The following is a 26,935-nucleotide window of genomic DNA, read 5'->3' on the forward strand; positions in this document are numbered from 1 at the left end:
GAACAAAAGAAGCAAAAATGCAGCCAAATCCATCATAAATACAAAGAAAAGGAAGAAACGTGGCATGCCCGACTCCTCGACAGCATCTCCCAAAGCAAAAACAAGAAGAAAGCTGAGCATGGGGCTGTGCCCAGCTGAGCATGGGGTTGTGCCCAGCTGAACACGGGGCTGTGTCCAGCGGACACGGGCGTGTCCAGCTCAACACGGGGCCGTGCTCAGCGAGCACGGGGCAGTGTCCAGAATGGTCAGCCCTGGCACAAAAGACAAAGTGGTAGAAGCTTCTATTGCCCACCACGGGGCCGTGCCCAGCGGACACGGGGGCGTGGTCAGAGTGCTGCAGGTGCATTTATTGTAATTGCGAATTACAACTAATGAAGAGAGAGAGTGTCAGACGGGCACGGGGCCGTGTCCAGCGGACACGGGGCCGTGCCCAGGCTTTTGTTCAGCCTATAAATAGGAGTGCTTGGAGCCATTTCAACTCATCCCTTGGCACACCACCTCTCTCACACCTCATCCACCACCCACCACCACCATAACACCATCATCCATTGTCCATCGTAAAGTGTGTGAGTCGTCTCGGGATCCAAGATTGATCGTAAGAGTTCTTGACAATCAAGGCCATGTTTGCCTAAGTCTCTTACATCACTTGGTGAAGACAAGTGTTTAGTATAATACTTTTTATTTTTAATCTTTTGCACTTTTTATTAGGTTTTGTATTAATGACTTTAATAACTAGTTACTTATGTTGAAGGTGATCTTTCCTTATCGTTTGTCCGTGGTGTCTTGGCATTATTTTACTGTCTATATAAAATAAAAGATTTTCACCATTCATATCTCCACGGTCTATATGGAGGTATGTTGGCTACCTGGTCGGGGGTTAAGGGAACGGTTTGGTAAAGGTCTTGCCCTTGTTCAGCGTTTAGAGGTCCTGCTTGGGACCTGGGTCAAATTTAGTAGGATCTCCTTCAATGCCCATAGGTATTGGATGGCGGGGATCCAAACTCTTTGACCCCCTCATAAGTTAACTACTATTAATACTATAACCCGGCTATTTAGGACTGTATCCCTGCTGACTCAGACTACTTAGCCGAGGGTAACGTCACCGCCAAAAGCGGGGCCTACCACAATTTGCATTAATAACTTAATTCATTATCTTTCAATAATCCGACCCTTTAGGATTGTATCCTTGCTGACTCAAACTACTGGGTTGAGGGTAACGTCGCCTTCAAAAGAGGGGCCTACTACAATAACTAAGATAATATCTTAAACAAGTGCAAAAGTGCGAAAATAATCAAAGGTTATACTAATACACGTGTCGGATCCAAGTGATTCATCTTGTCTATCTGTTTTTATTTTATTTTATTTTTCAGCATTTAGTTAGTTTTTATTTTCTTAGTTTAAAAACATTTCTCTAACCTTTTTTATTTGATTAGACGTTGAGGATAAACCGGTATTAAAAGCTCTTGTGTCCTTGGACGACCTCGGTATCTTACCAACACTATACTACGTCCACGATGGGTGCACTTGCCCATATGTGTGTTTAGTGTTAGTGAATATCGTGTTTTATAAATTTAAAACTTGGCTAAAAGTGTAAAAAGGGGCTTAAATACTCATCAAAATAATATTACACTACACACGCATCAGTGCGTGACCGAACACACAATAACGTACTAGAACCGTGAATATATTGAAAGATATGACGTGTACGATACAAGAATCACGTAGAGAGTACTTTCTCTCTCTAGACTTTCTCTCTCTAGACTTTCTCTTTCTAGACTTGAATCTCTAAATCTCCAAATGAGCAAAAGTCTTCTAACTTATGAAATAAAGCTCCTATTTATAGCCCTTGGAATTAATGAGATTTCTCATTAATTACCAAAATGCCACCTTGCTAATTCTATCTAAATATTACAATATAAGCTTGATTTCTTCGGTTTCTCGCTACGGCTCGGATTGACGAAGGCGATAGACATTAATGCACTAACACTTCTAATTTCCATAGCTGTTTGCGGAACCTTCCATTTGGTAATTGCTTCTATTTTTGAAGGATCTACGTGAATACCTTCGTGATTTACCATATGTCCTAAGAATTGCACTTCTTGCTGCCAGAATTCAAACTTCGAAAATTTGGCGTAAAGCTTTTCCTTCCTTAACAAAGTTAATAGTGCATGCAGGTGCTCACAATGTTCTTCCTGACTTTTGGAATAAATAAGTATATCGTCAATGAAGACAATTACAAATTTATCCAAGTATGGTTTACAAATCCGATTTATCATGTCCATGAATGCTGCAGGAGCATTTGTTAGTCCGAAGGGCATGACTGTAAACTCATAATGACCATACCTAGTTCTGAAAGCAATTTTAGGTATGTCTTCTTCTTGTACTTTTAACTGATGGTATCCGGAGCGTAAGTTTATCTTAGAAAAATACCTAGCTCCCTGGAGTTGATCAAAAAGATCGTCAATCCTAGGTAATGGGTATCGATTCTTAATTGTAACCTTATTCAGTTCCCTATAATCGATACACATTCTCATCGACCCATCTTTCTTTTTCACAAACAACACTGGTGCTCCCCAAGGGGATGAACTAGGTTGTATAAATCCTTTACTAAGCAACTCATCTAATTGTTTCTTGAGTTCTAGCATTTCTGTGGGTGCTAACCGATAAGGTGCTTTAGCTATCGGTGTAGTTCCAGGAATTAGATGAATTCTAAATTCTACTTCCCTGTCAGGTGGTAATCCAGGTAGTTCTTCTGGGAATATATCAAAGTATTCTGAGACTACTGGGATTTCCTTAAATTTCTTACTCTCAGTGTTAATGATTACAGAAATCATATACGCCATTTCTTGTTTCCTTGAATAACTAGCCAATTTTATTACGGAAATGAATTTCAGTGGCTTTCGAGGTTTATCTCCTGTAATTAAAATTACTTCTCCTGTGGGGGTATGAATTTCTACAAAATTTTTATCACAAAGGATTTGAGCATGGTTGGCCACTAACCAATCCATTCCTAATACTACATCGAATCCGGCTAATTTCATAGGTAATAGGTTTGCAGAAAATTTATGACCTAAGAGTTCTATCTTTCCTTCTTGCAAAACCTTATCTATGTTAACAGAATTTCTCTCTACCGTTTCGACTGTAAAAATCTACCTAAGGTTGATCAAAGGTAAATTAAGAGCTTGGCAGAATGAAGTATTAATAAAACTTTGGTTTGCACCAGAGTCAAATAATACTTTTGCATACACGTTGTGAACTAAAAACGTACCAGCTATCACATCGGGAATGAGTTCTGCTTCTTGAGTAGTTAACTGGAATGCTCGTGCATTTTTCTTGGTAGTTCCGTCGGTCGGTTTGGCTTTGTTGTCTGCTGGTTTAACTAGCTTAGGGCATTTTGTTTTAAAATGTCCAGTTTCTCTACATTTGTAGCAGATTGTTGCTTTCTTTCTACATTCTTCTTCCCGGTGTCCTATAACTTTGCAAAAGTTGCAGGTCACATTGCACCTTCCAAAGTGTTTCTTCCTGCAATTTCTACAAAAAGGAGGAAATGAGGATTGCCCAGTTCCTCTTTTCTTGAAATTACCCACACGAAATCCTTGGTTAATCTTTTGAGCCAATTCCTTCTTTCAATCTTCTTCTCTTGTGCGCACCAGTTCATCCGTTAGGGTATTAGCTAACTCCACAGCATCGTCAATAGTGCGTGGTCTCGCAGCTTTAACGATATTACGGATTTCGCCAATCAATCCCCAAATATAACAGGAAATAAGTTCCGATTCTGGCGAAGCCAGGGTTGGTACCACTCTCGCATATTCGAAGAATGTCGAAGTATATCCTCGACAGTCTACACCCACCATACGATGGCTCAGGAACTTATTTGCCATTTGTTCCTTTTCATACTCGGGACAAAATTTTCTTTCCATTAACTGCTTAAATTCTTCCAAATTCATGGCATAAGCCATATTTCTTCCTTTGGCTTGAGGCACCGTATTCCACCATTCTAGCGCCCCTTCTTTGAAAAGATGCGAAGCATACATAACCTTGTCGTCTTCAGCACATTTACTTATCATAATTACTGCTTCGGTCTTCTCCAACCAACACAGTGTCGCAGTTGCCCCTTCATTGCCTGCAAATTTAGCTGGTTTACAAGCAAGAAATTCTTTGTAAGTGCAACTAGGCGTTGCATCTTTCATTTTCTTAGGGAGTGGGGCCTGCCGTGGATCATTGTTGTGATTATCATGGTTGCCGCCTCCGTTTACGCTATTACTGAAATTATCTTCCTGAGTACGTTTACTAGGAATGATTTGTTGAGGTTCAGCAGGTTTTTGGGCAGCAGCCAGGATTGCTGGAATAGCATTGGCTGTCCCTTGAGCAACAATATTTTCGATATCTTGTCTAGTCATAAATTGATTTTCCTGATTTTGCTCAGATTGATTTACTTCATTAACAGGTTCATTTCCAACGTTTTCCATCTGATAATTATCATAGGTATTAATTATTAGTGTCAAATAATCGATAATTAAACATAATAAAATAATTGCACATAATCACACAACTTTTACAACACATGTATAGCCAAAATTGTCGATTTCTCGACTTCCATTTTATAGATTATATTAGGCATCCGTACACACTGTTTATCTTACAACGTTTTATTCCTGAGCTATTTTACAAAGTTATATTTTTGTTACTACTGTTATTATACAAACATAACCTCCCAACCCCACTATTCCTTTGTCAATTGGCATTTTAGTAGCGACGTTCCCTTTCGTCGTATTTCTAGGAGATTTGTTCTCCCATTTCCCGGATCCTATTCCCTGTACCTATCAATTCTTCGCCAAAATGGCGGAGTTCGGCTAGGTTCTCATTACTCATCGGTGGGTTTGGTATAGGTTCTGGGTCGAACAGAGGGAAAAAGTCATAAGGATTATTAAGAAGGTTTTGAAACTCCCAGTCGTTAGTCCACCACTCATCCATTTCTCCTAAAGGTCGGGTGTGGATTAGAGGGTCTGGAATAGCTGGTTCCAAATTGATTGGAAGTTGGGTTTCAGCAGGATAAGGGTAGAGATTGTTGGTGATAGGTCTAATGACATCACAGCTTGCCAGTAGATGATCTAATTCCTCCTGGAATGTAAATTCTTCAGTTTGCTTGGAACTTTCCCCGATTTCTATTCCTGTTTGCCTAGAATTTTCCCTGATTTCTATCCCTGCTGGCCTAGAACTCTCTCCGGTCTCGATCCCTTTTCCTTTATCCATAGGATTTTCTAGTTTGGGAATTTTCCTAGTTGCTGGTTTCCTCCTGCGCACTTTCCTCCATCCTACATATCTTCTTCTTTTCTTAGGCTTTGCTTTCTCCGGAGGTGGAGCTTGAAATTCCATAGGTTCCTCCAAATCAGCAATGTAACCAGTGAAGTCGTTGGAAACTTCTATTGGTACAGGATAGAGATTAAGATTCTGAAGGGCTTCAGATAACTCATTCATACTGTTTAGCATATATGCAAAATGCACACAAAATGCTAAGTTAAAATTTTATAACAAAATTGCATAAATAAACATTTAAGTTTTATTGCATACCATGTGACTAATTTAATACAAAGGATAACTGAAATTCGAAACACACTAGGGTTTATCGTAATTTATTTATTTACTGGATAACTTTCTTTAGAGCTTCTGGCTTGTAGGTAATATAGGTGCTAATACTGGTTCAGGGTACTAATAGTTTTCTAAAGGTTGGTATTTACTGCTACCGTTGCTAACATATAAAGATCTGCCCATTTTTTATCTAATTTGTCTTCCCAAGGTGGATTATTGCCTATTTCCTGGGTTTCCGGATTAAACCTCACTTTCTTTGGTTGTGATTTCTTTCCTTCCTCCTGACTTTTCCTAATAATCAAACTTCTTTTATTAGGAGAATGTGGCTTTTCAAACTGGGCTTTACGGACAAATATTCCTTCCTCCATATATGCTGGGTATTTTGAGGAAGTTCCTTTTTCTTTAGGTGAAGTATCTAATTTATGATAGATAGCGAAAGTCTTTGTTTACCCATACTACTGTAAGTAACAAATAGTCAGTTAATAAACACATAATCAAAGAATAGCAATCAGTAAAATTAAGTATTTTGCTGAATACTTAATTAGCTTAAAACAGTGGCTCTGATAACACCTTTTCCTGTCACGGCCCTAGCCCCGGTTTGACCCGGTCCAGAGCCGCGGGACAGGAACCCCGTGGTATTTAATTTAGGCGACAACGGAAGTCTTTAAACAAGATCTTTTAATACTAAAAATGCCCGTTTACTTTATTACATAATTTAGGGATAAAACCCTGTAATTTACAATTAAGTGATTTTACTGGGAAATCTTTATTTTACAAAACATGTTTCTTTATTTATTTATATTGAGCCACTTCCTTAAGCTTGTAGTGCTTCATGGCACTTTTCCTGGATCACAACAGATCACCTGAAACATGTTTGACAAAGGTTTTTGTCAGCGGGAAATACTGAGTGAATCATTCATTTTACTTAAAATGACGCATTTGTTATAATTTACAGTATTAAGAGCGATTACAATTGCCCTTATCTTATAATTATCTGGTCCAGTTGTCATTCGACCGGATCTATGACTGTGGTCATATCACTATTTGGGTCCTGTCACCCAACAGTGACGTGTATCACTATTTAGGTCCGTTCACCTAAAAGTGACATGTATCATGATTTAGGTACGCCCACCTAAACTGATAAAAACAACAGTAATGTGCACAATACCCCACTTACTGCCAGTAACTTTAAGATTTGCAAAGACTTAATCCCTGTAATTATAACTGGAAAGTAAATAGGGTTTTGAAAGTAATTTGATAAAAAGAGAATGACTCACATTGCAGATTTATGCGGACGGAGTTTAATCTACTGATTAGCCTGTTTAACGTAATTTAATTAACAATGCACACGAACTGGGTTAGTAACTACAGCATTTACGATAATTCACGAGATTAAACCCTCACAATGAATGACAAAGTGCAATACTTAAACATCCATCAAATTAACGACGAATGACAAAGTATAAACTCAATTTGAGCGGCACTTAAACATTCGTTGGATAGTTTCAATCGATCGGACGTTGAATCGTAATAGCGATCAAGTTATTACCCTGTTATTGCAGCAGCATTTAGTGATTCGTGTGTGTTTGTAGTGTTCGGACGATATCTCGGCGTATTTTTGGAATTTGAGCGTCGTTCCAACTCCAGAAATCAAGTCCCAAAGTCCTCTATTTATACTAAAATTTTGACCCCCCTCGCGTGACGCGAGGGGTCTACGTGGGGGCGTCGCGTGACGCAAGGGGTCACCCTACTTCATAGGGTAGCCACGTCCCTAACTAGCTTATCTGAGTTGACAGTTTTGATAAATTCGAATTCTACAGCGAGTTATTTAGATAATCGTCAGCAAGGGTTTACCCTCCCTGAGTTTTAGGGGCCCTGATTCTGATTCTGATTGTTATGAAAATTTTAGGGTTTATGCAGAATTACTTGGGTTTCTCAATTAGAGTTTCCTTATTGAAAAATTAACATAATAAGTAATACTTACAGTGAGAGTTGTTACACTTAGCAAAATTCAAAAGAACGTTACCTAACGTGGCAGTGGATTGCGACAGTGAAGGTGGCACGACTATGACAAAGTCGTATACAGGATGTGGGATGATGTAGATAACGGTAGGAGCAAATAAGGCAAGGAAGGCTTTAAGAAATAACATGCCGGTTTGAAAAATAAGGCATGGATTGGAAAAAATAAATAAATTGCCGATTTCACGAAATTGTGGATTTGGTAAATCGTACCCCATAAAGCAATTTTGAATTTAGATTTGGAAAGTGAATTGCTAGAGTTTTGAAGGAAATCAATTAAGCCAATTTCAAATAATAATAGTAATAGTAATAAATCAAACTCAATTTTTTTGAAGGTTGTTTGTAATTGGAACATAGGTCATTATCATCACAATCACAATATTATCAAAGTTGTAATTTTATGTATATTTTTTTCTAAGCATGGAAAGAAAGTAACAATTTAGTTATTTAAAGAGAAGACCTTTATATATATATATATATATATATATATATATATAGGGAGCCGCTAGAACGAGAACCACCTCGAGTTGTAAGAACCGCGAGAACTACACCCCACGGAGCGCCGTTCGCCGTGATTTTTTTTTACAAGTAGATGTGTGCATTATAAACACGGCCGTAAAAAATCACGGCGAACGGCGCTCCGTGGGGTGTACTTTTTTACACCTCAAGTTTGGTGTTTTTTAATTTGTGTTTATAATGCACACATCTACTTGTAAAAAAAAATCACGGCGAACGGCGCTCCGTGGGGTGTACTTTTTTACACCTCAAGTTTGGTGAAAAAAAAAAGAAAAAAGAAAAAAAATTAAAAAACACCAAACTTGAGGTGTAAAAAAGTACACCCCACGGAGCGCCGTTCGCCGTGATTTTTTACGGCCATGTTTATAATGCACACATCTACTTGTAAAAAAAAAAATCGCGGCGAACGGCGCTCCGTGGGGTGTAGTTCTCGCGGTTCTTACAACTCGGGGTGGTTCTCATTCTAGCAGCCCCCTATATATATATATATATATATATATATATATATATATATATATATGATCATTTGATTTTAGAAAAAAAATGCTATTCAATTTAATCTTACCCATTAACGACATACTAATTTTCAATTAATATATAAAGATTATTTGTCATAACAAATTATTATTTTATTATATTTAATTTCGGAATATTACAACTTTACCTCCTTAAAAAAATTTCGTCCGCGAAATTGATAAGCACAATTAAAGGGCAAAATTCACACGTGCCACAAATGGAATAAACTTCAAATATTATAGTTTTATAACAAAATACCACATAGAAAAGAAAATTTTCTAAGTTACTTAAATGTTAGGTAAACCAGGACTCGTACCATGGACTAAAACGAGCAAGAATTTGTACAAGATCAGACAAAATCAAATATATCAAATATCCAGGCAAACGAATTCACATAGCGAAAACAGATAACGAGTCCAACTAAATGATTTGAAATAGATAGTGGACATGGTTCGTACCGGATAATGTAGATACCATCAACGTGTATTCTAAATTAGCAGACCTAGTCCTCAAATACTTAGCAAATAGAAGTGATATCACATATTGTTTCAAGAGTGTCAATTAGAGCATACATATCACATTAACTAATATGCAAGTAACCGGAAATCATACCTAGGGTATTAGCTGCATCATTAGCAACAAGTCTGGCATTTCCCCTAGTATTAGCTCTAGGGTTAAACTTAGGGGACTCTTTAACCAGGTGACCTGCATCTCCACAATTGAAACAGAGATGTTCAGCGCGGCGACAAACCCCGCTATGAGGTTTCCCACAAGTGGCACAAGGAGGGTCACGATATTGTGGCAGGTCTTGTTTGTCTTGTTGTATCTGATTGTCGTAATTCCTGTCAGAACGGTTCCTACGGTCTCGAGATTGATCATTGCCACCTTGAAAAGAAGAATTACTCGGGTTATATTCCCTTGGTCGCTTATGATTATCATCCAACGTTCTCTGGCGATGCTTCTTATCATTATCCAAATTTTTGACCGCATCAACAATCTCATTAATATCAGCGAAACGAAGATTCAGAATAAACTTTCTATCACGGTCACATATAGCCTACTTGAAAGTGTTGGTTTGCTGCTCTAGCGTACCTGCAGTCGGACCCAGAAAATTGACCAAACGAGAGAAACGAGTTTTAAACTCCATAATAGGCTCATCGTCCCCCTGCATAATAGAGGAATACTCTCTTAAATATTCATTGCGGTCAGCATCAGTGAAATACTGCTGATAGAACAATGTGCGAAACTCATTCTAGGGAAGTGTGGCTGCATAATTATCTCCTCCACGAGCATTCTTCAAAATCTTCCACCATCTATGAGCATCGTCCTCCAATTTGTAACTAGCAAGCCTGACTTTGAATTCGTCATTCACACCCAACACTTCAAAATTTTTCTCCATATGAGCAACCCAGTTTTCCGCCTCGACGGGAGTAGCAGCGGTACTAAACGATTTTGGCTTTAACTTTTGGAAGCGATCAAGCCAATCATGAATGGCAACAGGAGGGTTAGCATTTCCGCCTTGAGGGCCATTGTTGTTATTACCCTCTTGTGGTCCGTTGTTGTTATTACCTCCTGGTGGTCCATTGTTGTTATTTTGAAGAAGCTGTTGCAACAAGTTAGGAACCAAACCCGCGATAGCCGTATTAACAGCGTTAGCAATGAGGGTCTCAATAGGGATGTCGTTATTCTCGTTGCGACGGTTGTTCACACTTCTTCTAGGAGGCATCTGAAAGGAGATATGTGTCACTATTACAGATATCATAATTGTAACACCCCAACCCGAATAGGGCTGACGTGTCACTATTACATATATCAAAAACCAAACACAATCCATTTAAAGAAGAAAAGTTGAGCCCGAAAAATAAACAAACCTTTTAAAACAGACCAAGAAATCTTAAGTCTTAATTAATTTGAATAATGAAATAAACAAAAGTCTTTATTCTTGAACTACATTTTACTCTCATCATCACTGGTTCCCCCGATTTCCTGACAACAAAAGACAACACAACAAAGAAAAAAAAAATACGACTGAGCAAATGTGCTCAGTAACGGAAAAATCAGCAGTACAAGTAAAGAACAGACATAAAAAATATGAAATTCAACAGACTTTATTTCAAACTAGAAACCAAACTTCTACGGAAACAAAAACTGAACAGAGTCCGAGGTATAACCCAATACTTGACCAGAACATAAACGAACACATATCGAAGCATATCATGACGATATCAGAAACATATGAAACATATATAGATGTCAAACTACGTGACTACACATAACAATAAATTAAGTCACGTCAGAAGGAAGCACCCACGAACCTAAACAGACCAAACGGGTACACAGCTAGCTAGTCCATGCACCTATGAGACTGTGAGTGCGGTGTGCACCCATTGTCCCATCTCTACAAACCAAACCAAACCAAACCAAACCAAACCAAACCAAACCGAACCAAACCAAACCAAACATGCTCGGGTGACAGAGTACAACAATTAAAGCTAACGAGAACATGCAACAATGATTACAAATGCTAAAGTCTATTGCATGCTACTATGGACTTATCAAATAATAAATGTGAAATGAAACAACTAACGGAAAAAGACAAAATACGTACTGCAAAGTAACAGATACGATAAAAAAATACTCTGATGAGAAGACCAAAGAATTTGTACCTTAGTTTAGCTAGCAAAAGAAAAATCCACAATTAATGTCCTCCTCAAAAATCACGCACCTAAATCCCGTATTCTTGATGTTAGTTTTTATTATTATACTTTAATTTAAAAGTATCGTTCTTTGCAATATTTCCCATTGACCGGAAAACTTACCTTACCCGTAATAGATTATCAAAGTACACATCATTTGACACTAACAACAAGTATTTAATCGTCATGTTCTATGATTTATAAGATATATCATGTTTGTGAAAAGGAATGTATATCAAATTTAGGAACATGATTAAAATCTTGATCATCTTATACGAGAGTATTTTAAAATGACCCAACCAATTATACAAAATAATAATAATAATAATAATAATAATAATAATAATAATAATAGTAATAGTAATAATAATAATAATAATAATAATAATAATAATAATAATAATAATAAAATAGAAACTTTAGCAATTACCAGTTTACTAGTAACATAAATTTATTTACAAAATATTAAATCATATAGATTTTAGTGTCCTTTAACCCATTCATAGATAACACATCATACCCAATATACATGATACTCCCCCATACACACCTCACACAAAAGCATTACATAACACACACACACCAAGTAGCACACTATACACACATACATTTTTCACACAAAACATGCATGCATGCAATACACAATGCACACACCTACATGCATCACACAAATTAAAAAAAAATCATACATTTTAAATAAAATTTACACACTGCACATGCATTCAACCCATACATTCACGCACCCACACACAAATTAAAAACTACACACACAAGCACTACACATATACACAGCACTAACACATACTTTTACAAATCCGACACTAATACACACAAGATGACAGGCACCAATTAATCCGACACACACGCATATACACAGACATATAGCATCATAGATACAAACATTCGCACACACATCGCCGGCCGAATGGAAACCCACCCAAGTTTCGTTTGAATTGATTAACACAAATTCGAAACATTTACCTCAAGAAATTAGATAAAACAAAACGGATTAGAGTGACGCCTTTAAGCGAGTAAGAGTAAAAGGGTCAGGGTCGGCGGTACGGCGGTTTCATAACAGCTGCGAAGATAACCGAACATATAAATAATCACTGAAACGAGATATGAGCATAGCAAAATTCAAAAGAACGTTACCTAATGTGGCAGTGGATTGCGACGGTGAAGGTGGCACGACTATGACAAAGTCGTATGCAGGATGCAGGATGATGCAGAGAACGGTAGGAGCAAATAAGGTGAGGAAGGGTTTAAGAAATAACATGCCGGTTTGAAAAAAAATGAGGCATGGATTGGAAAAAAAATAAATTGCCGATTTCACGAAATTGTGGATTTGGTAAATCGTACCCCATAAAGCAATTTTGAATTTAGAGTTGGAAAGTGAATTGCTAGAGTTTTGAAGGAAATCAATTAAGCCAATTTCAAATAATAATAATCTATATATATTAATAAATGAGATGATGTGGGCTATGTGTCCTTGAATGGTGAAACCATTTTGATGATGTGGCAAGCATTGGTTTAGTGGACTTTGATTTTGGGAGGGAATCCATCTCAATTCTCAATACACAAACAAAATGATTTTGGACACGGGATCCGGCTGTTATCGGTTCGAATATATGGTAGATTCGGGTCACATATATAACACGCTTTTGCACCTTCGAAACCCTAATTTTGATATCCATCTTCTCTCTCACGCTTCATTCCAAACCCTAATACACTCCATCCCATCTCTCCGATCCTCCACTTTGCCTTTTCTCTGCTTCAACCATTGATTCTAAATGCATTTGGTGAGTTTATTTGGACGACGATCTACGAACCAGGTATAACAGATTCTTTTATGAACTCTAGACATCTCCTTCATAGTCGCCTTTCTGGTTCAAGAGAACCCATTCTAATGTTCATGAGCCGAGCCGAGCCAGGCCAAGCTCAGGCTCGGCTCGATTATAAACCGAGCTGGCTCGGCTCGGATTTGAAACTGAGCTGAAAATCTAAGCTCGGGCTCGGCTTGGTTTTAAACCGAGCTTGCTTGGCTCGGCTTGGTTTGGCTCGATTTTATAAAAAAAACTAATATATACCTCTTAAAATTTAATAGCCTAAAATATTATTCAATAATTTAAAAGAATATATTCAAAATAAGTTCAACCTAATACAATTCAAACCAAAATCAAGTTTAACAACGCAAAATAAGTTTTAATTTCAATAAAATACAATATTAGTTCATTAGTATGGTAATCAATCTTCAAATATGCCATAAATATCAAATTACAAACCTATATACATGTAAATAATAGTCAGTTTTTTTGTAATATATTATAATGTATATAAAATTAAAACCTATTATAAGTAAAATAATTCGAGCTAAACCGAGCCAAGCTACAAAGCGAGCTGAACCGAGCCAGCTAAGCTCGTTACGAGCCGAGCCGAGCTAGGCTCACTTTCTAACCGAGCCGAGCCGGCTCGGCTCACTTTTAAACCGAGCCAAATCGAGCGAGCTTTTTCCGAGCTAAATCCGAGCGAGCTTCGAGCGAGCTCCAAGCCGCGAGCTTTTTGAACAGCCCTATTCTAAACGATTCAACCATCAGGTACCATGTACCATCATCTTCTTCTGATAATTGTTTTTCTGATAATCATCTTCTGTATGTCGAACCCCGATCAGGTAAACAACCATTCGATCATATGTGTTCTTCCTTCAATGCTCTCGGCAACGATTGGAACCCTAGATCTCTAAAGCAACGATTCGGTAAGTTTTTTTTATCTATAATATAATCTACGTATGTTTTTTTTTGTATAAATCTGGAACCTAAGGCAATTGTTATGTTGATAGTTTTCGGATGCGACAGTGCCAGAATACTCTCCGGTTCACATGACTTCTACAAGCAGGTACACAAGTTATTTTTATCAATAAGTTCTAGATTTTAACTGATTAAGGTAGTAATCTCTCTATTTTCATATGATATTATTCTTCAGTTTTGGTTTATATAATTTATTATTGTTTATATATTTTATTATGGCTTATACTGAACTTATTGGTTTGATTGTGGAGTGGTTGGGATTATGGTCTCTGGGTAATCAGATGGATTAAAGCTTAAGGTATAGCACTTTTCATGTTCTGATTCAACGTTTTTGTTCATGTATTGAAGGTTTTTCTTAATGAATTGAATGTTGCGTGTGTTCTGGTTGGTTTGGGCATGTTTATAAGGTGTTCGATGAAATGCCAAAAGTTTATTTTCATTCTATTTTGGTCCAGAAATACAAATACTTCTTTTTATTGATAATATCATTGATTTTAGTCTAATTATATATAGAATTATTACTATGTGTAATTATTAAATGTGAGGATTGCTACATTCTTTCCAAGTTAGAAAAATATAGATAAATAATCTTTTATAAGTTTTCATTTTCTAAAGGTTCATTACAAACAGGGGAAATGGTCATATCATAGCTCCTGGCTTGGTTCTCATGTTTATGTGTGTATAAATTTATAAAATTGGAAGTTATGGTGTTACATTTGTCGTGATACTTGCTCATTATCTATGAGTTTTGGTGCAAGTCATGACCAGCAAATGGATCATGAATGCATCATAATGATCAGATTAATAAATGCATTCTTGGCCACCAATCTATATGCTTTCTTGAAATTGATCCTAAGAATGACTTATATGTGAGGTTGAGGCTATTCATGCTCTCAAAAATCAACAAAAATCATGTGTGTAATTGTGATTAGTTCTTTTGTTAATTGGATTTGTTTAATATAAAGTTCTATTCGAATGTGTCAAGTATCTTTTATTTGTCACAAACAAACTTAAGCATTTTTTTTGGTTTTGGCAAAGAAAAAAAGCATGTCAAAATTTTGGGTTGTGTTTTATCCAATACGGGTCAAATAAACTTTGGGTTGTGCTTTATCTCAAACGGGTCAAGTGAAATTTTAGTTTATGATGACAAAGAACATTATACATTATACATTTATTTTAGATATGTTTGATTGTTGATTATATTTCTTTCTTCTTTGTTTTGCATTCCAACGATCTTATCCGATTGTATGGTATTAACATTACTTCGAACCTTATTTCGCATCTCTGAAAGATCTTCAATAACAAGGTATGATCCCAATTTATTTCTATTAACATCTTGATTTGGTTATTGTTTAACATTTAATGATGTTTTTTTTTTGGTTATGCATTCGTTCGCATCTAGGGTTTCATCTTTTCTGAATCTTTAATTGATATTTGAAGTATAATGTAATTATGTAACTGGGTTTAGTTTTAGTTACAAAATTGGTGTAGAATCTGGGAATTTGATATTAATATATGTGGATTTTAAATTAGAATTTGAGATGTGGTCATACGAAGATGGAACTAATTCTTTAGCCATGGCTAAATGAGTGGGTAAGATTCTAAGTTTTTTTAACTGTTGTACAATTTATTTGTTTCATGTGATTTTATTACTTATCCAATTTTATTATTGCTGGAGTGAGAGCTAATGAGTTCCTTTAAAAGCTTGGAGCTTTTATGATAGAGACATTACTCCTAAAGGTGGGTGAAAACGTGAAGGTAACTTGACTCTAATTTGTTATCTAATTACTTAATATTTTTTTATCATAGAAAATAAACATATCTATGCGATGGAGGGTATATTATCATACTTTGACCACTTTTGTTATATTTGCAAGAATCTAATGCAAATGTGGAAAAAATTATAGCTCCTAATGGTCTAATAAAAAGTTAGGGTCTGTGTTTGGTGTTAATCAGGTGCTTAATTTCTTTTATCATATTTTAATTAAACAGTTAAATCTTTTTTTATTTTTGGAGTAATCCAATCTCTCATGGGACAAAAATTCCTCTTTTATGGGTACAACTCAGTTGAACGGCGGTGGTGCCTCCAGGTAGTATATTTACAAGATCCGGTGTTTAAGGTATATATAAATACTTAATTAGTTAAACCTTCACTTGAATCTATATTCACTTGGTATATAGCTCAGGTTATGAAACTAATAGAGGTTGGTACTTGGTTAATTAAAGAAGTAAACATTTTTTGATGTAGATATACTTTTACGGATTATTTGCAAGGAAGTAGGCTAAATTAATCGCTTTCTAAAAAAACATTTTTAATGTATGCTTTATCAAAATATAATTTGTTGTGAAGCATTGGTGATTGCAATGACGGATAGCCCCACACTCAACCCGTTCTTCTCCATTAATCGCATCTCTTTTATTAAATCCTAAAAGTGATCGGTCTTTGTTGAAGATTAAAGATAGCCGCTTTGTTTTTCATTTGATTTCCACATGTACGTTTAATCAACTGTTGATAGGGTTATGTGCAATAAAAGACTGGTGGATTGATTTTCTTAGCAGTTATGGTAGCAATCATAGGTGATGTATATGATGATTTTAGCTTCACAAGTTAGTAGATTTTCAAAGTTGGTGACGAACGATTCAAATTGAGGATCAAGACTTTGTATAATTTGTAAAACCAAGGGAGATTAGAGAATTCAGTTCTCACTGAGATTCGTTTTTTTAATTATATCAGTTATGAAATTCTTTATTAGAATACATGCAGTTTTAAAGTTTATCAACGAAGCTAAGCTCAGTTTACATTATGCAATTATGATTTTAAGGATGGCCCTTGAAGAATTCCGCAGTGGTTGCTGGTGGCGGTGTAATAGATGTGTATATTTTTTCCAAGGTATCATTTTATCTATTTGTTTGCCGATTTGTAGTTTCAACACTATTATACTTAACCCTATTTTTTTTGTTAAGGACTTAAGATGAATCACTACCTTCTGGATGTAGGTCAAAAAGATCCCCATCAGTATGATGTAAGATTTCTTATTTTTAGCTCTACTTTGCGATGCATCTGTATGTTGATTGTTTTATGACTCTTTGTGGATCCATTAGAATATATTTTTGGAGAAACCTGTACTCATATTTGTTTGGATGTATATGTTTTCTCATCTTTTTCAATATAATGTTCTAAAATCATGTTGACATAGCAAAATTGGTCTCTAATTCTGACTAGGTTATGCGCGTTCTGTTGCTTTCATTGAATCGATCCTGCATTTAATCATTTTTTTGTTTTTATTTTCACAGGTCTATCCACTGGGATGGTTCTCAACTTTCAGTTATATTATATTGGTACTTTTTTTCTCACATTTGGGGTGAATAAGATTTGTATGGATTATAATGGAATTTGTCCTTTCTTATTTCAATTTTGGTTCTAGGTGGCAATTGTTCTTAAATTCGCTTTAAGATTGGGCGAGAGACAAAACAAGAGTTATTGAAAAGTCAATGGGAGAAGTTGGGATCAAGCCGGCGACAATTGAGGTCGATGGTCGATATGCATTTGGATATTTGTCTGGTGAAAAAGGAACACATCAAATTGTTAGACAATCTCCTTTTAACACAAAAGGTCTTCGTTAGGTATTGAGTTTTGCTGACTATTATTTACTCAGATGTCTAAACTACCCTCCAATAAGTTTAAAGTTTGTGTTTGTTGATGTAGTCAAGCTTTTTTGATATTGAAGTGATGGGTCTTATTTCAGAAGATTCACTAAATGTGGAAATACCAGATGAAGACCTTCAACTAGGGTTCTCAAGAGCTTGTGGGAGTGGTGGTCAGAATGTTAATAAAGTTGAATTTGTTGTCAGGATTACCCGTATTCCAACCGGAGTAACCGTTCGTTGTACAGGTACTACTTTCTCTCTTCATTTGATTTATTTTCTTTGTTATATCCTTTAACTTGATCCAATTTATTCTTTTGGATAAAAATGTCCCAAATTGGGGACCTGTTTATTGGTACAGGGGTGAACATATGATATTGGTCCAACTTTTGAGGTCAAGTTAAATGTATAATATACTCTTCAATTACTTGGTTTTTTGTCTTAGAAATGTAATATGAAGACCAACATTTTTATTTTGTTTAAACCCACGACACATATACCATTGAGAGAGAGAGAAAGTGATAGCAAACCGTTCTGGTGGCAGTCAACCTTCAAGATCGGAGAATAAGGAACCCGATCGTGGTGTCAGTAATGGGCGGTGGTGTTGATCTTTGTGGAAGTATCCATCAAAGCCCATGAGTCAAGGTAACCGTCAAGGTCATAGAACCCTTATCTGAATTGGTTTCTCATTTTTTTTATCACGAGGATTTCTTCTTAAGAATTCTGTTGAGGCCTAATCCAACAAATGGATCAAAAATAGTTTTTTTCCTGAAGGTCGATGGTCAGTATAGATTACGGGTCAAACCTAGGTTCGATTTGAAATGAGTTAGATTCACTACAAGTTTGGATTTTATGAGCTATAGTCAGGATATAACCCATTCTTACATATTGCTATATTTTTGTATGGTTATTATGATATAATATATAAATGTCTTCGAATTGAAACGATTCAGATTTACGACGGGTTTGGATTCTATGTGTTGCAATTCGTAATGTTAAGTAAGAATTACTTTTTCACAAATCACAATAAAGCAAGATGAACTATTTGTCATCTAACATATGCTCTTTTTTATTAAAATGAATACATATTTAAATAAAGCACACATAATTATACAACTGGTTTAATGATTTGTGGAATAGTTGTCTAAGGTCGCCTATAAAAAAACACGTGTGTTTATTGTTGCGAAAAAAATAGTTGCTTATATTGTTTTCCTTTATTTTATTGCAGGCAATTCAGACTTCTCATGCTACCAACTACCGCTGCAAATGTTCTCTCTTAGCCTTGCCTTTTGTTGTACTTATTGTTATTTTTATCCATTCCACACCACCATACTATATATTCAACCCCTCATAATTTTCTTACAAATTTATACAAGAAGTTGAATATATTAGTATACATTAGTTGGGTTTAAGAAAGATGACTCTTTTGTAATAAAAAACAAAGGAAGTTGATAATTCGTGAAAGTTTGGAACTCAGCACAGATTTGACCGATTATATAGCATAATTATCCGAGGGCAGTTGAAAATTCATCTATGCTTTCTCTATTAGAGACCTGATGGCCATTCATGAATTTTTCGAATCTGGGATCTAAAGCTAAAGAGGCGCTGTAGGGGATCATTCTGGTGGTTTGCTGGGTGGTGTGGAAAACGAGAAACGATTATAGATTTAACGGTACAGAGAAGACGGATGTCGACATTATCCAAGAGGTCAAGGTGTTAGGTTATTTGTGGTACCGTAATAGGTCTAAGAATAGGAATATTTCGTGGGACGAATGTTGTTCTTTCACTATAATGTAAGCGGTTTTGGTGTCGTTTTTTGGCCTCCCTCTGTTGAGGTTTGGCCTGTGAAGTTTTAAGAGATCCCAGTTCAAATATGGTAATCATCTTATTAACAAAATATATATTTTCTTTGATGAATAATGTCTATGTTTATATTTTAAAATTTATATCATCTACCGTTTGCTCAACTGTATAACACAGGATAGGTACAGAGTAAGGGCACTTACTTTTTGTTTTGTTCAAAGTAGGTAACTTAGCTTTATTGTCAAAAAAAAAAAAAATATTTCCAGGACATTGTTCATTATAATCATAACACTTGAATTATCACATAGGTATAGGTTTGAGTAAAAAAATCAATCTATAGCAATAGTGTTTTGATGAACATATTACCTTAAAGTAGTTTCAAGTACAACCACTACACATTGCCTTGATAAAAGCAATATAAGAGATCTTATCTCAAATAAATTAAAATTTATTTATTTTAGTACAAATTAATAATTCAAATTGAATATCTTTTTTTGGTTTTATAGGCATCATATATTTGGTTGTATTGGATAATATTTGGTTATAAACAAGTTTGGTGTGTTGATGATAAACTGTTCATATATATTTTTTGTATGTTGGTTGATTTATTGATCATTTAATGCTTGATGATTCAAGTACTTGCTATATCTATACTACATTATTAAGAGAACTAGGATTTCTATCCTTTTGATAATATTACATTGTGTACACATCTTCAAGCAACATGTACAAGAGAGCCAAACTATTATAGAGGGGGTAAACTTGGCCATTGTCCAAAAATTTAAGACACTATAGGGGTATTTTAGTAATTTTGGTACCTTTGTAACCTATAATGTTAATGTGACATGTGAAGAGTTTAACTTAATTCCACAAATTAAAAAAATTGGAAAGAATTTTCATAACATAAAAGTATGTCTCCAAAATTAATGTGTTACAGTTAACCATCATATGAAAATTAATATCTTTTATTTCTCTAGCTTCTTGATTTGTTAGTAATTATTAGTGACCTCTCAAGTGATAACCGAACTGCCTTAATCGGCCATTATTTGAGAAGTAAAAAAATTTAATAATTGAATTGCCAAAGGTTATTGATCAACCACAACAATTGCATTAATCGGCAAAGGGGGTGTTCACAACCTTCAGATTCCTTACCTCAAAACCCTTTGGTACTCTTTCATAATTGACTCATTCCATTCGGAGACATCAGCAAGTAACCACCACCGTCGGTTTGCCTATGATTAACATCGTCACCTCCCTCTCTCTTTCCGTTATACCACAGTCGCAAAGCCACCCTGCCGCACATCGGTTTGAATCGTAATCAGTTGCCGCCAACCAGCCGCAACCCGGTTTGTCTCCATCAACACGTCACCAACTATACTAAGTTATCGAGCAAACGGTCCTAGCTCCAAATTCAGGTAACTTTTGGTTCCATACTTTCATGTTCAATATGTGTGTTTATGTATATGAACACCAACATACGCATCGGTTCGGATGAAATAAACTAATTATTCTGCTCGGTTGTTTAATAGTCGGGGAAGACGGGCAACAATGCGACACATCTCACTTGTTTATTTACGTTGTGGCTTTTCTTTATTCTTTCAAAAGGATTTTATTTTTTTAATTTCTTTTGACCAACCGGTATACCATTTTGATTAATGTCTGATTTGATGTATAAGTTATTGAGATGTGGGTCTAAACACATTTGAGCCTTTAGAATTTATACCAGTAAGCAGTTTTGGCAGCATGAATGTGAAAATAATTTTTTATAAGGTAATTATTTGATTGTAAATTATCAACTTGTTTGATTTGAGAACTTAACGTTTTAATTTTTAAGTTTGCCTTGGTTTCTTTTTCTTTTTCTTTTGACTACTGTTTTGATTTGAGAACAATTTTTGTTTATAAAATGGTAGATTTTGAATCTTTCCTTTTCTGCATCAGAATGCAACCTCTGAATACTAATTTTGCAAAAAGTTTACTGAAAGTCCACCATTTCTGCACCACTATAATAATTTGTCCAAAATTGTATTTTTATTTTTTTTAACTTTTATTTTGCAGTTAATTGGTGAAACAGTAGGAGAAGTGAAAGCAGTGGCTGATATGCACCAGAGGAAAGCAGAAATGGCTAAGCATTCTGATGCTTTTATTGCTTTACCAGGTTTTTAATCACTTCTTATTCTTTCACAAAAATTCTATGTGCAAATTCATCATCATCATATCTGTACATTTGTTGTAAATACACCATATCCTTGTCAAAATTCCATCTTTTCGTTTACGCTTCTTTTAGAATGCCCCTTTCCCACTTAAACTTAATACGGAATTCTTTTATTTTTCTTGTTAGGTATGACACCACACCACTGCGCAACTTTTTGCATTGCTGCTTCTGTGAATGCATCGAGAACCGATAACTAAAATCCTGCATCAGTCCTCGTATTGGTCAAGTACAGGAAGTGATGATTTAGAAAGACCTAAGACACCGGTATATAAGGTTGGCATGTTTCGTACACAAATTTACTTTGCTTTAAGCTTGTATTTGAACAACATTTGTTTTTAGCTCATCGTCTAACTGACATATGTGTGCACAACTTATTTTCAGTTGGACTCCTCAATATACTCATCAAAATTTGGCTGACTCATCCGAAATCATGGAACGAGTCAGACCAAGATTTCATGGAGGCACAAGAATGTGCAGAGGACAAGTTTATTTGGACATATACGTCACCAATTTTTCCCATGGCAAGGGTGAGTTTGTGTTTGTTTATTATTAATCACACAAATGAAAGTTCATATAATTATTAATTAATTTATATTAGTTATAATTATTAGGGCATATATAAGTTAGTTAATTTTTCATGATATTATACATGGCCGGTAGGGTTTGCCGTAAACAATTTTTTGCACAAGTTTTCCCTATAATTGATTTGGATTTCAAAATTGGTTCGAAAACTGATATTTTATTATTTTGTTTTTGAACATCCAGGCATACGCCATTGAGCAGGAGAGCAGACGGATTCGCAGGTTATCAACACGTTTTTTCAATTACCCTCTCTACACTGGTACCACCACATAGCCCATGTTTGGCCAGTTTACCTGGTCATAGTTTAGCCGAGTCAGGACTCAGGACCACGAGCTCCTGCCCCTTATCTTATGTCAAATCCATTGATGCCTGCATCATTACACAACCGACCCGACACTGGTGAACCATCTGTTGAGCCGTTGCCACTGTCCACTACTCAAACAGTTGACAAAAACTGACCTCTATAGAAATACAATTAAACAATTGACTTTGCCCTTATCAAGTATATAGAGATTTTCCTAACCCCACCCCTAAAGATGATGTTCATATGCAGTAGTTGAACTATTTATATAAGCATCAAGTTTTTTTTTTTATTATATATGCTTATATATAGTCAAGTCAATTTAGATGGAAATGTTATTATTGATTCAAATATGCATGCTTACAAGTGTTGGTGATTTTAGTTTAATTAATTTCATTTTAGTATAATAAAAGATGTGGTCCGTGTGGGGTACGTGCTTGACGTGGGTTCAAAGGGAAAACGCACCATGGGACAAAAGTTCATAGTAGGAAGCAGGAACTAATAATCGCTAGAAATTATTCTCTTAGTATTAACCGGTGATGTTAGTAGTAACCACGAATAATAGTAAGTTTGGCTATCAACTTTAACTACCCTGATGACCCAAATTGATACCGTCCGAAACATAGGTACCAAGGTTTGTTTTTTTATGGTTTTGATCCATGTAAAACCGGTGTTGATTGTTATATCAAATGTGTGTATATCAAAACGATACCAGTCAAAAGCCCGCCACGTAGCACGGGGATTATAATTGAATCTGATGAGTCAGGACACCCGCTGCAACGCGCGGGCATTCCCACTAGTCACTTTTAAAATTCAATGTTTTCTGTGTTTCTACGTCCAATATGGCTTCTTTTCTAAGGAACTTCCTTTAAACTAACTCTGTGATAACAATCGGAATCCCATCATTCGTCAAGCAACAGAGGTTAGTTAAATGTTATAGTTGTTTTATCTTTTTTAAGTTTGTAATCTTTGATTTTATCCTTTTTGTTCAGTTTTTTTAAATTAATAATATATGTTCTGAATGTTTTATTGTTTGTATTTTCTCATGGTGAACCCTTCAATCTTTTGTGACATTCGGACTCGGACTTTTCGTCGACCAAAACAGGTTAGTTAAATGTTATTGGTATTGTTTGTTTTTTTGATATGTATAGTCTTTCTTATTCTTATTAAATTTTTTTTTTAGTGTTAATTTTGAAACTTTATGTGATTATGTTTTGAAGTTCATATGGTTTGTTTTCTCAGTTATCATTTTTTCAATTTAGCTTTAAAGATACCTTTAATTTCTTTTTAAAGTTGTTTTTGTTTCTATAAACATATTACTGTTTTCTTAAGGTTAATTTTTGTATTTGGTATTATAACTCGGTTTCTGTAATTAGACATTGTTTCTATAAATAGGTTACTGTTATATTTTTTTAAAACATTGCTTACTTCCTTTGGGTAGTGTTTGGTATGCAGTAATGAGAGGTGGAATGGAATGAGTGATTATGAGGGAATGAACAAAAGAGTGTTTGGTTGGTCAATGGAATGGAATCATCCATTCCAAAAGGCATTCCATTCCCTCAAAATCATTCCTTCCACCCCCCATATTTTTTTTTCCATTCTATCCCCTCTTGCACCATTCATCAACACCACCACAACCCATGACCTTCGCCACAACCCACCACCACCACCACCCACCACCGACGCCATCGCCGCCACCCGCCACCACCTCACCCCGACAGCCACTGCCGTCACCACCCACTCGCCACCGTTATCACCGACAGCTGCGACCAACCGCCAACGCCACTCGCCCTCGCCGCCCACCACCATTGTCGACGCCACCACCACCGCCACCAACAACCGCCGCCGCCGCCACCAATCGCCACCTTTGCTGCCACCCACCACCAACGGCCACCTTGTCGCCACCACCACTCGTCGTCACCGCCACACCGCTACTCGCCGCCACCACCACCACCCATCGCCGCCGTCGACACCCACCACCGCCACCTATAACCACCCACAATCACTAGCACCGACCACCACCACCACTCACCGCTAATTTTATTACTCTGTTTTTCTTGCCTACCGAACAATACACAATAATAATTCATTCCATTCACATGGTAACCAAACAAGACATGGAATGGTAATGATCCATTGCATTCCCTCGTCCATTCCATTACCTCGTCCATTCCATTCATTCGTCTATTCCATTACCCCATACCAAACAGACCCTTGCAGTTATGGATCCTAAAAACAAAGCTCCTTCGTTTTTAAAGTTCATTGATGACTCTGATCCTATATTTTTGGTATGTTTCTTTGGTTTCATTTTCCCAACAGACAATAAGTTATTTAAGCTTATATGTTTTTTGTTTATCATGATAGGAAATACCGTATGATTTTGCAACCTTATTGTGGGGAGAACGAGTTCCATATGGTCAATGTATTGAAATTATTGATGATGACTTATCATGGGTAGTTAGACTTAAAAGAAATGTTTCGGGACCTGTCTTAGGTGATGGATTCACCAAATTCGTTGAAAATTCTGGTCTCAAAAAGAATGATTATCTATTGGTCAAGGCTATTGGAACATCGACATTTTATGTTTCTGTATTTAAATCATGCTTTTTCGAGAACTCCTTCATCTCTAAGGTTGCTCCTGATGATACCTTTATAGTAAGTCATACGTATAATATAATAAGTCTGTTTTAGAATTTTTTTTGTTTTTTTACGGTTTGTTTATATTATTTTGTAAATAATTTTCAGCTCCTGGCTGACAAATTCTGGAAAGATTTTTACGGGCAAAGGTTTAAAGGTGGAGAGGCAACTCTGTATGTTGGAAATAGGTATTGGAATGTTAAGATGGAGGGATGGCCCGACAGAAGTGCCTTCACTGATGGTTTATCTAAGCTGATTGATGATCTTTTTTTTAGATACCCGCTCTACTATGTTGTTTACGAGTGTTGGATATAAAACTTTCGAGGTATCTATTTTTAATCACTTAACAGGTACTGAAATATATTTCAAGAAAGTTGAAGTTGTTGTTTTGGACGATTCTGTTTATGGAGATGAAGGATTTGATTTATTGACTGCGGTTAGTGTTATATAATTTATTATTAATTATTTATTAATACTATCTTATTAGTTGAACTTTATTTTAACATCTTACTAATGTGGATTTTTTATATGTAGTCTAAACACAAGGAGAAGCATGAGACTAACGAAAGTCAAGTTGAACAAGGTCTTTCTTGTGATGGTGTTGGTGACTTTCAACTTCCAAATTTTGAGTCTATTTTTAATATATGTAATTATTTTTTTTAATATATGCTAACAAACTTTAACAACCAGTACATTGTTGTATTCTTATTTTTTTTATATTTATGATGTCAATTTTTAGGATACTGACGACTCCAAGTTTGATCGACATATAGCTGCTCAAATTGAGATGGAAGATGCTAAGAACCTAGTAAGTGTATAAGTTCAAATTACTAACAGATCTTATTATATCTATTAGATACATATACTATTTAATTGTGCTACAATTTTATTTTATGTAGTTCAAGGATGGTTGGAATACAAAGAATGATGCTTTGAAAAATACTCCGTCTGTTACCTCTCATGAAACGTGCTGGCATTAAGGAGAGTGATACGGTTCACTATTCTTTTGATGAAACTGGTCGAATCTTGAATGTTGAATTGGTTGTACCTCACATCAGGAGTACTGATTAGTTCTTTTACATTTAGGTTTGGATATTTGATATTTATATGACATACATTAACTTTTTATTCTTATTAGTTTTTAACATGGTTAATGGTTTTGAATTTTAAGTTATTACATCTTATCATATCTTAGTTTACTATTAGTGTTCCTTTTAATGGATAACACAATTTTGACATTATTCACTGTGCAAACTTTAGCGATAATTGTTTCGACTTCGAATGCAGTTTTTGTTATGATATCGATTCATATAATCAGGCACAAACAGTATTATCATTTATTCATCCACCTTATTCATCATGCAATTTTTCGTTTATTAATATATATGTATATATTTATTTGTTTAGAAAGATAGATTAACAACCCGTGAGTATTCACGGGTTATAACCTAGTAATAGTAATAAATCAAACTCAATTTTTTTTGAAGGTTGTTCGTAATCGGAACATAGGTCATTATCATCACAATCACAATATTATCAAAGTTGTAATTTTATGTATATTTTTTTTCTAAGTGTTGGTGCATCCGTCTGTCGCCTACGTCTTGTATCGAGTCTT

General features: G+C 35.7%; 3 long non-coding RNA genes across 13 annotated transcripts; all 3 read left to right on the forward strand.

Moving 5' to 3' along the window:
- The first annotated feature begins 12,980 nt into the window (after nucleotides 1–12,980).
- Nucleotides 12,981–19,594, forward strand: LOC110878193. 11 transcript variants are annotated; one of them, XR_004866041.1, is made up of 11 exons: nucleotides 12,998–13,168; nucleotides 14,005–14,088; nucleotides 14,173–14,228; nucleotides 15,432–15,446; nucleotides 15,674–17,030; nucleotides 17,105–17,163; nucleotides 17,435–17,479; nucleotides 17,566–17,764; nucleotides 17,847–18,033; nucleotides 18,147–18,430; nucleotides 19,014–19,594. It is a non-coding gene; the product is annotated as an uncharacterized LOC110878193 (long non-coding RNA). The 11 variants fall into 11 exon arrangements; XR_002557668.2 differs by having other exon boundaries at nucleotides 12,981–13,168; nucleotides 14,173–15,898; nucleotides 16,963–17,030; XR_002557667.2 differs by having other exon boundaries at nucleotides 12,990–13,168; nucleotides 14,173–15,446.
- Nucleotides 19,595–20,746: 1,152 nt separating this feature from the next.
- On the forward strand, nucleotides 20,747–23,891 carry LOC110874515. The gene is made up of 5 exons (XR_002556009.2): nucleotides 20,747–21,003; nucleotides 21,644–21,743; nucleotides 21,927–22,073; nucleotides 22,182–22,327; nucleotides 22,566–23,891. It is a non-coding gene; the product is annotated as an uncharacterized LOC110874515 (long non-coding RNA).
- Nucleotides 23,892–24,970: 1,079 nt separating this feature from the next.
- Nucleotides 24,971–26,672, forward strand: LOC118481685. The gene is made up of 4 exons (XR_004866042.1): nucleotides 24,971–25,338; nucleotides 25,429–25,756; nucleotides 25,855–25,966; nucleotides 26,060–26,672. It is a non-coding gene; the product is annotated as an uncharacterized LOC118481685 (long non-coding RNA).
- Nucleotides 26,673–26,935: the final 263 nt, after the last annotated feature.

The sequence above is a fragment of the Helianthus annuus genome, chromosome 9, assembly GCF_002127325.2.
Source record: "Helianthus annuus cultivar XRQ/B chromosome 9, HanXRQr2.0-SUNRISE, whole genome shotgun sequence".
NCBI lineage: Eukaryota > Viridiplantae > Streptophyta > Magnoliopsida > Asterales > Asteraceae > Helianthus > Helianthus annuus.